Genomic DNA, 12,574 nt, shown 5'->3' on the forward strand with positions numbered 1-12,574 from the left:
ATGTTCCTCAAACCATTCCTGAATAATTTTTGCAGTGTGCATTATACTACTGACAAAGGCCAAAGCCATCAAGAAACACCATTTCCACAGTCTGCAACATTTTATAGGTGGCTTGTGTCAAAGTAACTTCCACATGAATGCCAGGCCCCTAGGTTTCACAGCAGAACATTGCCCAGAGCATAACTGCCTCTGCCAGCCTGCTTTCTTCCCAGAGTGCATTTTGCTGACATTTCTTCCCAGGTAAATGACGCACAAAACCATCCACTTGATCCAAAAGAAAATATAATTTATCAGACCAGGCAACTTTCTTCCATTGCTCCATGGATCAGTTTTTATGCTCATGCCCCCCAATTAAGGAGCTTTTGTCGGTAGACAGGGGTCATCATGGGCACTCTGACCGATCTGTAGCCACGCAGTCCTTTCTATCATGGTCAACATTAGGTTCTTCAGCAATTTGAGCTACGGTTGCTCTTATATGCACCACTTCTGATAGATACCAGCTACTACATGACGGTAACACATTACAAGACTTGCTGTTTTGGAGATACATTGACCCAGTTTTCTAGCCATCACTATTTGGCCCTTGACAAATTTACTCAGATCTTTTCACTTGCCCGGTTTTCCTGCTTCCAACAAATGAACTTCAAGAACTGACTGTTCACTTGAAGCCTACTATATCCTACCATTTGAGAGGTGCCATTGTAACGATATAATCAATGATATTAACCACCTGTTAGAGGTTTTAGTGTTGTGGCTGATCAGTGTATATGTAAATATATATATTTTTGGAATACAAAAAGTGTTTCTCTACCCCCCAAATCAATCTAGCAATCTTTTCAGGCTTTTGTCCATTGCTGAATTGCATGTTCTCACTTTTGTTTCCATACTTAACCTTCATGCTGGAAATGGATCCAGTGCACTATTAGCCATTATGGAATCTGTGGACTTTGGGAGGGCAATAAAATAATTAGGGGGTCATAAAATTTTACAGGTCTGACATGACATTGTATAAGCACATAGTGTTTATTTTTTATTTTTACCAAGCTGGATTCTTTTTCCGATCTTCTCTCACCCCATCCCTTACTTTCATTCATCCCATGTTAGAAATTGCAGGACAGGAAAGTTATAAAGTCTGTACTCAAGCACAGTGTAAGGTAAATAACAAGTCAAAATATAATCACCCAAGCATAAAATGTCAAATAACTAGGTAAGGGACAGTAGACACTAACAGAACTTATATTTTTGCTTGTTTCCCTAATGTGTGTTTCGACAATCATGAAAAACAGTTACTATGTAATACTAACATAATACTATGAAAATACTTGAGTGCCCCCTAGTGGTAAAGAATAAATAAGCACATTACTTAAAATGTGGTCATTTTCTGGTTAATCTGTATTGTTTTTGATATGCAATGGATATAAAAAAGTTTTGTTTGTTTTTTGCTAACAAAATAAACATTGTGACAGAAATTTGAAAATCAGCTTGTCTATAGTAATTTTTGGATTTTACAGATTTGTGATTATAACTTACTCACAATGGAGAGTCTCCAAGATCAGAAGCAAAGTGATGTATTTTTTTTTTGTACTGCCGCTACTGCTGCAGGTTGTCTAGCCTCAAATTCCTTTTGAAATGTTATCTTTTTCAGGGAGACCATATCCCACAATCAATGAGACAAATGAAAGAAGTTAAAGAGACAGCAGAGTTTGTATACAGCAATGAATAATACTTCCACACCAAGGCTTTGGGATTTTGTTTACCAAAAGGTTTTGCATTTGGGCAATGGCCTATTCTGTCTGGAGTCAGACTCTGAATTTACCACAATCCTTCACACCTTCTACTTATTTGTATGTTACCTGTGTGAAAAAAGGATTCTCTGGCTCTTTACCAACTAATTGTGTGATAATTCCTACACCCTAAATACTTATCCATTTAAATTTCATAAAGTTAGTATAGGTGGAGTATCTTCCATAAACATTATAAAAATTTATAAAAATCCAGAAAAAATATATAAATATATATTTAGCAAAATCCATCATAGTATACCAAAGCCATAGATTCAATTTCCTTTACTCCTGGACATGTTTTTCTTTTAGTGTTACTCCAAGCACCATCACTCACTCATTTGTAGTGGTCATGGTGCCTGGAGACTGTGTATGCAACATTTCGCTATTAATCGCTTTGCTGCAGAACTATATCTCCGTCTGCATCTTTAGCTAACAAAAGTTCTGGGTTGGCTAGTTTTAGGTCTGCATATTTCTATGCACAGAAAGTCATTCATTGGATGAGAGCGGTCAGCTGATTCTCTCAGCCAATTAATGTAAACCGGATAGGTTTCTGTAACTCTACGGAATGCGGCAGCTCGTCTCCAGACCTGAAAGGAGGTGGGGTCAGAGGTAAGAAGGCAAGCTATTGCTAAACGGTATGCCCCATTTACTGAGGTAAGATGGTTGGGTGATCCTACCACCAAAACTACTGGAGAAAGTTGTTGTGGTTATAATGTTTGAAGTAACCTTTTAAATTTTAATAATTTAATGATTGTGACACAACTTGTTAAAATAAATAATTACAAACAAATTACATTCATTCCCAGCATGAGGGGTTAGAGTAAATAAATGAAAGCCTGAAACATAAGCTGTTAATTTCAATGTCCATGCAATTTCTTTGGAGTTCCAAGCACTTTGGACTCCAAATAACTCCAAAAATATATAACATTTTTGGAAAAAAGGTATTGCAAATTACAAGGCATTACACGTTAACATAACACAAATTAAAAATAAAGATTACACAATGAGATTGCTGTAGGCACAAAAATTTACAATTTGAAACACTGGAAATCATTTTCATTTAGATATTCAATAAAAGCTGGTAATCTTGGAGATTTAGCTAGGATGAATAAATTCAAATTGGTGCTTGCAAAATAATATGCACTGAATATGTATGTATATTGCATACAAATATGGGAATTGGATCTTTTAATAAAAACACTAAACTTCCCACACTTTTAAAGTGATGCAACCAGTGGGATACTTCTCTCTCGTGTTAGAATTAAAAATGTAGGCTTTCAATAAGTCTTTGACAAGAAAAAAGAGAAAATCAAAGGTACAAAATAATGTGAAAGATACAAAATAATGTGAAAATAATGTGAATCACCAAAGTGATAATATGTAAATAAATATAATACCAACTGAAGATATGTAGAAATATAAAAACTCAAAATGGTATCTGTAAAAAATATGAACAATACACCCTATGTATTGTTCATATTTTTTACAGATACCATTTTGAGTTTTTATATTTCCACATATCTTCAGTTGGTATTATATTTATTTACATATTATCACTTTGGTGATTCACATTATTTTCACATTATTTTGTATCTTTCACATTATTTTGTACCTTTGGTTTTCTCTTTTTTCTTGTCACAGTTGTTTTTTGAGTGTTTATAAGGGTATACTTATAAACCTAAGGTACTGTGTGCTATATAGTACTGACGGTTAACTCCTTGTTGTTCTTTCAATAAGTCTTTGGCTTAAAAACAATACGTGCATATCATTATTTATGAATGAAATAACTCATTTTAAATAGCATTGAAAGGCTGTTTAAATAATTGTGTGTGTGCTGACCCCTAGTGGTGTGTGGGTATGCATACAGTTTGGTCAATCCAGGCTTCAGCAGCATTCCGTTAATAAATACAGGTTCAGGGTGTGCCCACAAATAATCTTTTTACCCCCACAATGTGGTCATTTGTGGACATGTTTTAATTTTTCACTTGGACGGCAAAAGAACAAGGAGTAAAAGCCAACTTTGTAAAACGAAATTGGGGACCCATGGATCTGATATCCATAGAGCGAGATGTGAGGTATTAATACCAACCCTTACTTTAGACCATAGCTGGCTGTGTGAGGGTTAAACCTATTTTTGAATTCTCCGTTTGTATTAACCCTATCAACCAGGACCAACTTTAGCTGTCAGGTGCTCTAGGCACAACATTCTAAGGCCCACTCTGCTCCCCAATTCCAAAATAAAGCAGATCAAGTACGTATAATACATTTATTAACTGGACATTGCATGCTATGTAGAAAGGTATGTATGTGTGTATTGATTCTTCTAATGTACTGTGTTTGAATCTGTGAGTGAGTGTATGTAGCTGTGTAGATGCATGTAGGGTTAATGATAATGCTGGAAGTGGTTATGGTAAAGGGAGGTTTAAGGTTAGATATTGGATAATGTCACGTTTAGATTACATAGGGTGTGGAGTGAAATGAGAAAATGCACATGTTAAGAATTATTGTGTTCTGGATTAGAGTTTGCTTAAATTAAAGGGACACTCCAGGCACTCAGACCACTTCTGCCCATTGGAGTGGTCTGGGTGCCAACTCCCACTACTCTTAACCCTAAGTGTAATTATTGCAGTTTTTTATAAACTTCAATAATTACCTTGCAGGCATAACTCCACCTCTAGTGGCTGTCTACAGCCACTAGAGGGCACTTCCATGTCCCTAGCACAGGAAACCTGTGCTAGAGCGTCGCTGGACGTTCTCACGTTGTGTGAGGACCTCCAGCGTCACTAAAATCCCCATAGGAAAGCTCTAATGTGCATTAGGTTTCTTCAGCCGGCGGGCGGGATCAGTCTCGCCCACCAGCTGAAGTAATCACTGGGAGGAGCGGTGGCGAGCAGAAACCACCGCCGAGGGACGTCGGCGGGGGTCTCAGGTAAGTGACCTGAAGGGGTTTTCACCCCTTCAGCTACCGGGGGATGGGTGGTGGGAGGGAGAGGGGACATGCAGTGCCAAGAAAACTGATTGTTTTCTTGGCATTGGAGTTTCCCTTTAAGTGTTGGAGTACAAGGGGTGTTTAGTTAATAAGAGGAGTCAAACATAGGATTAAAGTAAGTGGTTTATTTTCAGGTTTAGGCTTTGATTACCTGAGTTTGAAGGGTTATCTGCTAAGTTCTCACCCTCCTATGTCTTCTAAAGACCAGACAGATTGGTGATATTACAGATGCAAGAACGGTAATACAGTTTGCATCACTGAGAGCTTCCCCTGCTCATCCTGCAAGGCATTTCCTGTATGAGGGGCTGTTAATGGCAGATAGGAAGTCCTGTCCAGCCTCACACACAGACACTGGAGGAGTTGGGGCAGCAGTGAGTCTTACACCCTTTAAAACTGTTCCTTTAGGTCTGCTATTAAGGCTGAATGGACTACAGAAGACCCTAGTGAAGGCTCCTGGAACTTATCTTTCCCCACCAGCTTAATTTAAGCTTAAACATGCCTATTTTAAGTGCTGGAAACAGGAGTCCCCTAGTGGTCAGGTGTCTATCCTGCCTAATGGGAATTCCGGCCCTGCTAACAATAATGCCCACTGATGTGAGGGAATAGTGAAGGTGTTCCAGTATTTGAAAGGTAGTCCAGTGGATCTCTGATCCATTTTTTAGTTTATTTACTTTTAATATGCAGTTAACAGGCTACTTTTATCTTGTTTGGAGACTGATTTAGCGAATCTTAAGACTTTATATTTAGAGCTTGTCAGCTCTATTTGAGGGGCATTTAAATATAGTTTACCATTATTGGAAGGGCTTCACATATCTGTGAATAAATGTGCTCATCTTGCATGGAATGTGTGACGATGACTCTCATGGTATCTTCTGTCCTTTCCTTGAAAGGATGTTTGTATAGTGTTATTGTTTGGAAAATACAAGCTGTGTATTATTATTATTATTGGTGTTACCCTCCAAATTAAATTCACCTCTGCAATTGTCAGTAGCAATAGCAATTTTGTAAAAAATCACTCTGGCAAGAAAAACATGAATGGGTAGGAAGATATGTGTCTCTCTTCCTTTAACAAAAAGTTAAGAATTTCATTGTGGTACCTTTACTGCGTTGGGTGGGTATTCCGAAATGTTGGCGCTGTACTTGAAATTTGTCAGGGTACGATATAAAACCCCAGTGTCAGAACTAGCCAAAAATATGCACCGGCATTACTAAAAATGCCCATAAGTAACTATAGTGTTAGGAATACAGTTTTGTATTCCTAACACTATAGTTTTATTTTAAGAATTTTCTATTTTGCAAAATACAAGCCATCATATATACGTTTGTTCTGAATTCCATCAGCTTTCAGGTTCCTTCATGGAGGCTGCTATTCATGGAACAGAATTATAAAAAAAAGAAACACTATCTTTCAAAGATGCTCTTCGTGTTATCTTCTTCAATACTTAATTAGTATTGGATGATGGCAATCCTACCAATATATAGATTCAAAAAGTTGAACTGATCCCAGTTTTTCTCATACGGGCCATTTTCCATGTTGATTCCAAATTAAATTTAAAGAATTATCTTTAGTGTCCAGTAGATAACTGTAAATAGTAATTCACACAGAAGCAAATGTAGAATGATTAGAACAAAGGAAACTGAAAATGTTAGGATATCGATCCAATGTACGTAACAGTGGTGTGTGCATATTGACCTTTAATCTCCTCATCTGGTTGTATTTGTTCCTAAAAATAGAGATCCAGTTCCAGTTCCTAAAAAAAAAAAGATAAACACATTAATACAATATAAGGAAGGCTAATGGCAGAGAAACTTTAATCAACCAAGATAATTATTATGTTATTAAGTGGTATAATGAAAAATACAAATAGAATTATACAAAATTGTGTATATATCACTCACCATAACATCAACAAATCATATTTCCCAAGATACCCAAAAACATGCAAGATAAGTAAAAGAGCACCCCAAAGGATTTTTTTCATAAATGTATTGATACAATCGTAGGTTTGACCATCCTGGGTCATTATCAAGACCCAGAAGGGTTGAAACGTAGATTGTATCAATACACTTATGAAAAAATCCTTTGGAGTGCTCTTAAATTTACCTTGTGTATATATATATAAACCCTCTTGGTTTCATTTATATATTTGAGAGTCCAGGCCAACTCCTTGGTTTTGCACCCCTCCCTGTCACAGGTGCCCCATTCCAGGACCCTATTTAGCTTTGACTTGCAGAGAGTCCAAGTAAGTGGATTAATCTCATAAGAGCAAGCATTAGGCTGCTAGAGTAGGACCTGCCAAGAATGGGGTACTGTGGCAGGCTTATGCAATATATGATCATATATTGTAACTAAACACCCATTATTTTATGCCTAGGTGAGGTGTTTTTATATAAAACTATTACAATCTCTAAGATTTTAAATCATTATTTAGTGAATAAGCGAGTGCGCTGTATTGGGTATGTATATATATATATATATATATATATGTATATATATATATATATATATATGTGTATGTATAAAAGGCCATTAGGCCTGGATTTGTGGGAGGAGTTAAGGCCCCGACTTAAACCCCTAGCCCCAACTCACCTCTGTCGTTCAAGCTGACTCACCTTGGCAACCAGCACTTCCGGTCCGAGTTCCCACCAGAAAAAAAGTTACCAACGATGGCAGAAGTCCTGTCTCTGCAGTATCCTCTGCCACCGGTCCCGCCACCCGGCTTCTCCCCAGTCACGCTACTTGGCTTCCGGTCACGAGACCGGCTCATCCACGTAAGCATTTACGTGGGAAATAGTGTTCAGCTTTTTCCCACGTTCGCGCCTAAAAAAGTAGGGGTAGGCTCCCTTTCACTATTAAACATACAATTCGTATATACTTACCCATTTGTATACTTACCCGTTCGTTTACTTACCCGTTCGTACACTCCTGCGGTTCATTCGGCTAAACAGTCGACCTCAAGCATACTTAGGTTCATTCAGTCGTTCACACGGTAAAAAATACCGACCGTGGATAACATGTTTTCAATCTGTCTCACCATTCGTTCAGTTTGCCGAGGCCATCATGTCTCTCTGCTTTAATTTTTCCTTTTTCAAGTATGCTAAACGATCATACCGTTCGTTCATATGAACGAACGCATCACTATGTGTATTATACTTACATTCATATATAAACATTGTCTAGTACGGCTAAGCAGCCGAACACAGTCTCTACGCATGTATGCAGTTTCTTTACGTATAAAAGTTAGCCGAACGCCTAATTCTTTCTTATGTATTGCTTTGTTCCTATTATGACGTTCGTTCATTCAAACGTACAAAGTACTACATTATAGATATTCATCCCTCTGCTTCTGAATTTTTAAAGCGACCCTAATTAGGATACGCTGTTATTTACCTTAACTTTATTTTAACTGCATATGTTACCCCTTTTCATCTACATGGCAAGTAGTCTGCTACAAGGCATACGTTTTTCACTCCAGTACTATGCCCAAGCAATTTATACATCTATAACCTAATTTAACTTCTATGGTTCATTGTTAGATCAATCACAACATTTTTACCAAAAGCATGATCACTCATTCATTATTTTCCTTAGTCTTTATACTTTTAAAGTACTTATTTATATGTCATGTTTCTAGGCTCCTCAACTTCTCCTATAACTCCAGGAAGTGGCTAACCCAGTATCCTGTCCTACAGCATATAGTATAGTAAGTAGTTTTACCAGTCTCACAAGGCCAACTCCCCACCTCAACACGGAGGTTCAGCCCCACGGCCAAAATCATAGTTAGCCGCCTCACTCGCCCTTTTTTAGGGCTATAGTTAGGGCCTCCCATGTCATGGCCACACGTTTTTGAATCTCTTATGGTCATCGAGAGGCCTACATCCCGCCACCACGTTAGTGGCCATGACTTCCCATAGCCCAAATCATAGGCAGAGCCTCTCACCGTCGCTTGGCATTAGCAGGGCCTCACCTGTCACTTGGTTATAGTTAAGTTCTTCGCCTCTGCACTAATCAGCAAGCCAGTTCTACGAAGGCCTCACTACCCCTCCACACTCCCCTATCTAATTTCATCATTATTCCTTTTCAGAATGTCACAGGAATCTATTCCCATCGAAGATTCACCTTCAGATGAAGTACTCATCACGTCAGCTAGGCCCGCTTCGCCAGAAGAATCCTTTACACCCTCTACCCCATGTCCCTGAGATCTTGGACTATCCCAAAAATTGCTGCTGAACTTAGACTCAGGGGCATCCCCTTTCCAGCAACGGCCAGAAAAGCGGAACTTTACAAACTCTTGTCGGCTCAGGTCAGCGAACCTAGCCCTGGCACTGGATCCCAAGGGCCGTCTACCGGCACCTCTAATTCCACGCAAGAAACCTTGGCTACTATTCTTGCCAACCTTCAATCTATGAATAGTAGACTGTTAAAGGTGGAATCTGCTACGGCTACTCCAGGTATCATACCAGGCCATACAGATCTTCCTTTGATAACCCCCTTTTTTCCAACTCCCCCCCCTCCCTCACCCTCCACAACCACCAACCCATATGTTTCACCTGCCCACTCCATCCTGGCATCAATTACGAAGGACATACTGGATGGTAGGGACGTGAACTTAGTCTCCCTGCTTATGGCTTCTCAAGGTTCCCTAAAAAACTGTGCTTACAACTACGGGGACATCTCAAGGGTGCCTAAACCTAGAGTCCCACACCAAAACTCGGAGCTATCCATTCCACAATTTGTCATAGCTTTCAGAATTTATAGGGATGTAATTTGTACGGTGTATCCTCACAGAAGAGAAGAACTCGATTTGTATATGCACAAGGTGGTTGATCTAAGCATTAAGTATGGGGGGTCCTCTTTCTACGAGTTTCACAAATCTGTGTCAGCCAAGGCGACAACTCATCTGGCCAAGTTTAATATAAAAATGGACTGGTGCCAGATGGACACAGAACTTTTCTGCCGACACTTTTCCGGTTTGAGGCCACCATCCTGTGCCACCTGTAGCTCTACTTTCCACTCCTTTGACTTGTGCCCTTGGGAAACACACCCATCCACTTCCCACCACTCCTTCACCACACACACCAGACAGGAAAGCGGGCAGAGGGACAAGCTGGGTAGACTCTTGCCCTATTACATTGGACGGTCCAGCCAGAGCTGATCTGCACATGTGGTTCAACTTCTTGGCCAAATGGAATGGAGTCTCCATGTTTATACCTCCACTATCCGATCTTTCACCTACCATTTATACTGACGCAGCAGCACACACAGAGTTTGCGGCCATTTTCGGCAACAACTGGTTTAGGGATAACTGGCCCACTGAGTCGTATGCCTTGCCGGTGTTTAGATTTACCCCATCTCTTTATTCGAGATTTACCTCATAGTGGCGGCCGGTCACCTCTGGACCGGCAAGGCAGTAAAATGCAACTCAGACAACTCGGCAGCATGTGATATTATCAACAAAGGGCGGTTCTCCTCTCTTACCATCATGAGGCTGATACACAGGTTGACTTGGCTGGCAGCAACCGCTCAGTTCCACCTTGTTTGCATCCACATTCCTGGTATCCATAACACAGTTGCTGATGCTCTGTCCCGCTCTAATTTTCATGTATTCTTCCAGTCACTATCCACAGCCCACCTCCTACCATCCCGGATACCACCTTTTCACAAACTTATCATGGACTAACTGAGCTACTACACTACTTTCAGGCACTTACGCACCATGCACTCTCACCCAACACCACTATCACTTGAGATACGGCACTGTCTATTTTCGTAAAAGTGCACTACGGAGTTTTCACTTCCAATGAGACTTCTCCATTAAACCATGGTGGCTTTTGCCTCCTTCTGTCACCTACACCTTTAAATTACCTTACAACACTATCACCACGTCCTCACTAACTTTCCTAATTCCTGAAGATGACTGGTATCCAGTCAAAGTACCTGGCTTATTTTGGTATCTCACCACACACTCTCACCGGACACTCCACTATTGCCCCTCCAATGAGCACCCTCTCACCACTACTTAATTCACTTTCTCGTTTGGACTCTCCTGTCTAGATTGGGCTACAACCCGGCTTCCTTCTCAGGTCACTGTTTCTGTATAGGCGCAGCCTCTTCAGCATCCAGCTAAAATATGCCAGTCCACGTCATTAAAAGACTTGGCCGCTGAAAATCATCCAATTATTATACGAACATACTACGGCCCGCAAAAGGGCTTCATCAAGCTTTCAGAAGTCTTGCTTTGTAAAATGCAATAAAGTGTGTTTTCTTGTTTCTTCTTTTTTCGCCCTCTTTTTATTACAGGCCTACTCATCAGTTGGTTTCGGCACACCTCAACCAACTTTTGCATCTTCTACAATCCATAACAAATTGAAATTCCGAGTACAAGTTAAAAGGCCATTAGGCCTGAATTTGTGGGAGGAGTTAGGCCACTACTTAAACCCCTAGCCCCTACTCACCTCAAGCTGATTGACCCCACCCACCTACACCCATCTATATATTACATTTCACTTTGGTGGGCCCTCTTTTTATTACAGGCCTACTCGTACGTTGGTTTCGGCACACCTCAACCAACTTTTGCATCTTCTACAATGCATAACATATCGAAATTCCGAGCACAAATATATATATATAATGCAAGATAAGGACGACTGCACTCATGGTCTTCTCTTCATTTATAACTTTATTGCATAAATATAATATACACAATAATTGAGGTTTCAGTCCCCGGTTTGGACTTTGATCAGGATCAGGTTATTATTATTATTATTGGTCTTTATCTAGCGCCAACTAATTCCGCAGTGCTTTACAATATTATGAAACATTTACATAAGACATTACAATACATGAGACATTTACACAGCGACACAAGAACAATAGGTAGATGAGGACCCTGCTCAAACGGGCTTACAATCTAGATGACGTGGGGTATAAATACACAACAGGACAGCAAGGGTGACAGTCATGAAACAAAATGGAAAAGTAGCAGAGCTGGAGGTGAGAGTGGAGAAAGGCTCTTTAGGAGAGCACGAGACAGACTTGGGTAAGTATAGATAGTTACTCTGGGAATCCATAAGCATTTCTGAACAGATGTGTTGTGAGTTACTTCTTAAACGATTGAAGACTAGGGGAGAGTCTGATGGGGTCTGAAGGCTGTTCCAAAAGAAGGGAGCCATCTGCGAGAAGTCCTGCAAGCGTGAGTTAGCAGTAAGGGTGCGAGCGGCGGACAGGAGAAGGTCATCGGCAGAGCCGAGAAGGGGCATATCTATGAATCAGGGAAGAAATGTAAGAGGGGCTAGAGTTGGTTAGAGCTTTATAGGTAAGGGTATTTTGAATTGACACCTGTAGGATACAGGAAGCCAGTGTATGGGAGGAAGAGGGTCGAGGTATGGGAGGAACGACGGCTGAGGAAGATCAGCATGGTGGCAGCATTCATTACAGATTGTAGCGGGGCAGTTCGGCTTTTGGGGAGACCAACTAGAAGAGAGCATTACAGTAATCCATGCGAGAGATTACCAGAGTACGATCCTGATAATGATGAAAGTCCCGACTGGGGGTTGAAATGTCTGCTTTGAATTATAGTTGAAAGAAAGAGAGACAGTGAACTCTACGGGCTGTCTGATTGTAGCTGGTGTTACTACATGACACAGTGAACATTTGGGTGCTCAAAACAGAGAAAGTAGATCCCTGTATACAGCGCTTTGTTAAAGATCTAATTACAGAAGCAACCCCGTCACACTTATTTACTAAAGTAAGAATTGGTGGAAATTAAAAGTGAATTAAAGGAGAATTTCAAAGTGATGG

General features: G+C 40.1%; 1 protein-coding gene across 1 annotated transcript in view; it reads right to left on the reverse strand.

Moving 5' to 3' along the window:
- Positions 1–6,220: 6,220 nt before the first annotated feature.
- LOC134577545 (carcinoembryonic antigen-related cell adhesion molecule 3-like) overlaps positions 6,221–12,574 on the reverse strand; it is a 48,096-nt gene continuing 41,742 nt past the window's right edge. The window contains exon 5 of the mRNA XM_063436329.1: positions 6,221–6,524. The gene's annotated coding sequence lies outside the window, so the exon portion shown is untranslated. The remainder of the gene's footprint in view (positions 6,525–12,574) is intronic.

This window comes from Pelobates fuscus, chromosome 11 (genome assembly GCF_036172605.1).
Source record: "Pelobates fuscus isolate aPelFus1 chromosome 11, aPelFus1.pri, whole genome shotgun sequence".
Lineage (NCBI taxonomy): Eukaryota > Metazoa > Chordata > Amphibia > Anura > Pelobatidae > Pelobates > Pelobates fuscus.